A 6,000-nucleotide genomic window follows, 5' to 3' on the forward strand; every position below is an offset into this window, starting at 1 on the left:
CATCAAACAGTGCCTATGTGACCACTTATGTGGGCCATGCTCACAGAGGGGGTTCTCGAACCCAGCAGAAGAAAGGCGGTAAACTTGAATGCATTCAAGCCCTGGAAGGGCAGTGGAAGGGAAGAAGTGTGGCCAGCAGTGGACAGGGACGTGTGTGATCACCTCTAGGCAGCAGGGCCGGGTGTCAGCAGGCTGAGAGGCAGTGCCACCACGATGGCCAGATTGTCTGGTTTTTCTAAGAGAAGGTGGAAACCTGGATTTGTCTGTAAAAATCTCTCCATTTTTAAATGATGGCAATTCATTTGAATAACAGTTGGAGATTTTTTTTTTTTTAATGCCAGTGTGTTTCGTTTTTGCCATACCAGTTTGTTTGCAATATCATTTTGTTTTAGAATGTTGGTTTGTTTTAGAATGCCAGTGTGTTTGCCACTTTTGCGAATAGAGAGCTATTCTTGCTACAGAGCGGTGATAGGAGTCTGCAGGGCCGACCGCAGGCCGAGAAAGAATCTTTGTTCTAAGAGGCGTCTGTAGGTGTGAGGTCAGAGCCTGCCGGTGCCTTCAGGTTGATCCCGCTGTGGAGACAGGAGCGCTGGTCTGAGAGTGAGGAGGCCCGGGTACTGGTCCCAGCCCTGCTGCTGCTGCCCTGTGTGACCTTGGGAAAGTCTTGGGCCTTCTCTGGTCTCATTTTCCCCTTCTGGAATTGGCCCAGAACATCTCAGGTCCCTCATAGTTCAAATGGTCTCGGGTTCCTGGAAGGAACCCAGAAGGAGAATCTTCAAAAGTAGGGCTTGCGGTTCATTCGGGGTGAAATGGCTATCCTCGGGACTGGTTGTGCATCTTGAAGGAGTTCCAAAGCTAAGAAAAGAATTTACCAGAGAGGAGGCTTTGCCAGTGCCTTCCAGAGTCTTTGTGCCAAGGGCTTAGGGCTGTTGGATGTGAGGGGTCGGCACTCGTGAAGCACCAGTGTTGAGTTTAGGTGGTGATAGAAGGCAAGTGGGGCTTCCATGACAGATGGAGAACGGCAGGTGTAGGGTCACACCAGAGGCCTGGCTTCTGCTCTCTGCTCTCACTCACTCTGATCTGGGGAGACCTTCCCTGTCTCTGAGCCTCAGTTTCCTCTTTCAAAATGAGGAGGTTGGCTGGCCGGTTTCTGAGCCCCCTTTGAGCTCCAGGTTTCTACGATTCTAACCAATTATGTCGAAATGTCATAGTTTTATCATCTGCACAAAGACTTCAATTTTTTTTTTTTTTTTAAATCCAAGAGCTCTTTCTTTAGCACCCACTGGTGACAGGCACAATGGATGCAGCCAGCACAATCTGCCCTCATGCTGCCTACTGTCTTGGGGGCCAGATAATTACCAGTCCGGTAAGGGATCAGCATGCCTGGCAGAGTACCATAAGAACACAAGTTTTCAACGGGAGACTGGAACCTAATCGGGGCAGGATGGGGACAGCTGCTTCGAGGAAGTGACTCGAGCCGAGATCCAAAGGATGCTGAGGGGTGAACAAGGTGAAGGGGACGAGAGAAAGCACTGCTAGAAGAGCAACAGCATGTGCAAAGCCTGCGACCAGAGGCACTGAAAGGAGCCAGCACTGTGTGAGCTGAGGCTGTCGAGGTCTGGGCTGAGCCAGACCCTGCAGAGTCTTGTCATCCTTAGAGAAACTTGGATCCTGGTGCTGAGCATGTGGGGAAGCCTCTGGAGGATTTCCAGCAAGGAAAGACAGGGTCCAATCTGCGTTTTGAAAAGGCTTCTCTGAGTACTGTTGGGAAGAGACAGGGAATGGTGGAAGGGACAAGTGGGGACCTAGGGGAGCAGAAGAGATTCAAGGGACCAGTGAGGAGGTGGTGACAGAGTGACAACATCCTGGGGAGACATGACAGGGGCCCTCCTGGAACCATGACAGCTAAGAGAGAGGGAGAGGTCAGACTTGAGGGTGCTTTAGGATTTTGAGTTCTCGGGGCTTGGTGAAAGATGGAAGGAGGAGTTGGGGCCGACTCCCAGTGGTCTGAGCAGGGGCACCTGAAGGCGAGCGGGCCTCGGGTCTACGGGCATTTCCCAGCAGCAGCCCCTGACAGCTGTCAGGGAGCCCCCGCTTCTGATTTTTCACAACTCTGTGCTTTTCCCTTTCGATTGTGGGCTGCACTTAGTGATGTGCTGCTGAAAGACTATGTCAGAGGTGACGGGTGAAGAGGTTGGGTTATAAAAGGACGGTGACCTCTGTTTGGCGCTCTCTCTCGGTCTCTCCATGGCTCGCGCTGGGGGGAGGCCCACTCGAGTGCACGTGGAAGTGGATCTTTGGAGGCCCGCCAACAGCTGCCTAAGTGAGTTTGGAATCTGATCACCCCCAGTCAAGTCTTGAGATGACCGCCACCAAGGCTGACACCTCAATGGCTGCCTCATGGAAAATCTTGAGTCAGAACCACTCTGTTCAGCCACTTGCAGATTCCTGACCCACAGAAACTGAGAGTTAATAATCAGGTGTTATTTCCCGCTGCTGAATTTCGGGGTCATTTGTTAGGCAGCCATAGGTAATCAATACAGCTCTCCCTGATATAGGCTGCACCCTCAGCTTCCCTAAGGCTGGGAAGGGAAGGGTTAACCGCAGAGCCCAGGCCTCCAGGCCAGCAGCAAGGTTAATGCCTCCAGCCTGAGGGACAGTTCATTACAGAGTTATCTAGTGGCTCAGCCAACATTTGGGTCTGTAGCCAGCTGGGCTGTAGCCCTCCTGCCGTGCCTGTCAGAGCAGGGGCCCTAGAGGGGAGGCATCCTGGAAACGGACAGATTTATCAACAGCCTCACTTCCCTGCATCTGCCCATGACAGGCCAGATGCAAGTAGAGCCAGTGGGGCCTTATGGCCGTGTCCCCAGCAGGGGGATACGGCCTCCACTCCTGCACCACACTGCCTCCCGGAGCTCATGGCCCCAGGTCTGCGATGTTGGGTCCAGAGAGAGGTGCTGAGGGGCTTCCCCAAGCCCCAGAGACTGCCAATAACCACACGGGTGTATGGAGCACCTCCTGGGTGACGAGCCTTCTACTCATTGCCCCATTTCACCCTCGCAGCAGTAAACCTGCCAAAGTGGGAATGCCTATGAGCTCCGCCCCTTTGCAGGTGAGAGAACCAAGGTCTAAGGTCACGTAGCTGAAAAGCACAAGACCATCTGACTCCAAAGCGTGTGCTTACACATTGTGTGTCCTTGGTGGCTCTGTGGTAAGGAGGCATTTGGTGCCTCAGTGGTTGAGGGAGCTGGTTCAGGGAATAAGGGGGGAGAGCCAAGGAGGCAGGGCCCCATCCAACTCCGCCAAAAGCAGCTCTCCTCCCCCGGGTTGTGCCAGCAGGGGACCATGTAAGATTCCATTTCACAAACCAGGTAGCGTGGTGTTTCAGAATGTGTGTTCTGATCTGAGAACTTGAAGTAGGAAGATAAGTCTGGTGCAGTAGGGGCAGAGGGAAGAGGAGGAGAAATAACTGTTGTGGGTTTTCTCTGAAAGCAGAGCCTAGGAAGGGGGGAGTGGACAGCGATAAGATTAGAAACTTCTTCACATATTTCCCGGGGCCATAAAACCTGGCTCATTTTACCCAATTTACCAAAGGGATTAAGCTGACATAGAGAGGAGCCAAAAGAAAGAAGATAGGCCGCCTTCCGGGACTGACTGTTTATAGAGAGCTGAGGCCCAGCCTGGCAGGGGAGAAACCTCTCACCCTGAGCCCAGGTTCTTTCCCAGCACCCCTGGACACAGCCCATCGTGTTCCTGTTTAAACCCTTCCGGTAAGGGGGTGCTCACATGCCCATACGGAGTAGCCTGTTCAGCTCTTGGTGCTCAGAAGAGCTCGCCCTGCAAATACAAACCTTCCCCCAACAGCTTCATTCAATAATTCAGTGGGTTGTTATATAAAAGCATACTTTTTAAAATATACTTTCATATTGGGCGCCTGGGTGGCTCAGTTGGTTGGGCGACTGCCTTCGGCTCAGGTCATGATCCTGGAGTCCCGGGATCGAGTCCCACATCGGGCTCCCTGCTCAGCGGGGAGTCTGCTTCTCCCTCTGACCCTCTTCCCTCTCGTGCTGTCTCTCACTCTCTCTCTCTCAAATAAATAAATAAAATCTTTAAAAAATATATATATACTTTTATATTTATTTTGAATCCAATAAAAATGCTAAATTTTCTTGCCAATTTAAACGACATAGTTGCCTATTTTGAGGTTTCTCCATACATAATTACTTTGGAGAGATGACGGTTTTGTTTTTTCTCCAAATCTTACTTCTTTCATTTCTTTTTCTTGCCTTACTGCCCTGGCTAAGACCACCACTAAATGAGTAAATGGGTGCAGTGGGCATCCTTGACTTGTCTCTGATCTCCAAAGGGAAAACTTGCAATATTTTACCATGTTAGCTGCAGACATATCTTTATCAAATTATGGAAATTCCCTTCTGTTCATAATTTCCTAGATTATTTTTTATTAGTTTTAGATCATCAATAAGTGTTAAATTTTTATCAAATGGTTTTCTGCATGTAGGTTTTGTCCTTTAATCAGTTTATGTGCTGAATTAACCTGAATTTCATTTCACTTAATGGATTTTCTTGTTCTTGTTCTTTTTTTTTTTCTTTTTTTAGAGAGAGAGCACAAGTGGGGAATAGGGGGGCAGAGGGAGAGGAAGAGAGAATCTCATCACTCTGAGATTCATGACCTGAGCTGAAATCAAGAGTCAGCCACTTAACCGACTGAGCCACCCAGGTACCCCAATCTTAATGGATTTCCTAAAGTTAAACTGACCTTGTGTTCCTGGGATTAGCCCATTTCGGTTGTGGTATCCTTTTGCATACTGATGGATTTTTGTGGCTAATACTTTATCCGTGATTTTTCATTTCTATTTACGAGTAAAATTGGCCTGTAATTTTCTTTTCTTGCCATATCTTTGTCCTGTTTTGATATGCAGGTTATGTTAGCCTCATAAAGTGAATTGGAGATTACTCACTCTTTTTCTACTCTCTGGGAGAGATTGTCAAAGACAAAAGTAGCTTCTTCTTTGAATGTTGGGTAGAAATTGTCAGTGAACCCATCTAGAGCTGAAGTTTTCTGTATGGAAAAGGGTTTTAACAACTGATTCAATATCCTTAATTGTTAGAGGATTATGTAGGCTTCTTATTTTGTCTCAAGTCAAAATTTGTATATTATGCCTTTCTAGGATGTTGTCCATTTCATTTAAGTTTTCAAACATATTGACTCAAAGTTGCTCAAAACATTCTCTTTTTTCCTTTAATGGTGACAGTATCTGTAGTGATGTCTCACTTTTTATTCCTAATATTGGGGTTTTGGGGGGTCATTTATGTTTTTCTCTAGACCAGTTTCATTCAGGGGTTTGTCAATTCGTCTTTTCAAAGAACCAACTTTGGCTTTGTTGGAGTAGCTCTGTTTTAATTTTTGCTTTCTTATTTTATTAATTTCTGTTCTTGCCTTTATCATTTACTTTTTCCTATTTTTATTAGATTTGTTTTGATATTCTTTTTCCAATATCTTGGCATGAATTTTGATCAGTTTTCAGCTTCTTCTCTGACACATGCCCTTAAGACTATAAATTTCCCTCTACATACTGATTTACCCACACCTACAAATTTTGATATGAATTTTCTTCATTATCAATTGATTAAAAATATTTTCTACCCTCCTTTATCAGTTCTTCTTTTAACCCATGGGTTATTTAGAAGTGTATTTTTAAATTTCCTAGCCTATGGAAAATTTCTAATTATCTCATTATTGATTTATACCTTCATTATAAGGAATAGCATTTTAGATAATATGCTCTGTGCGGTTTTGATTCTTTGAAATTTGGTGAGACTGGCTTTATAACTCAGGTCATAGTCAAATTTTGTAAATTGTCTTATGTGTTTGAAAATAAGGTGTTGGATGCAGTTTTCTGTACATGTCATTTATTTAAGTCCTTTGAGTAAAGACTATTAATGCTCATTCCTACCTGATTCTTCTCTTTTGAGGGTGGA

This window comes from Eumetopias jubatus, unplaced genomic scaffold (assembly GCF_037043125.1).
Source record: "Eumetopias jubatus isolate StellerSeaLion01/CBP00866 unplaced genomic scaffold, mEumJub1_p1.0 scaffold_9, whole genome shotgun sequence".
NCBI lineage: Eukaryota > Metazoa > Chordata > Mammalia > Carnivora > Otariidae > Eumetopias > Eumetopias jubatus.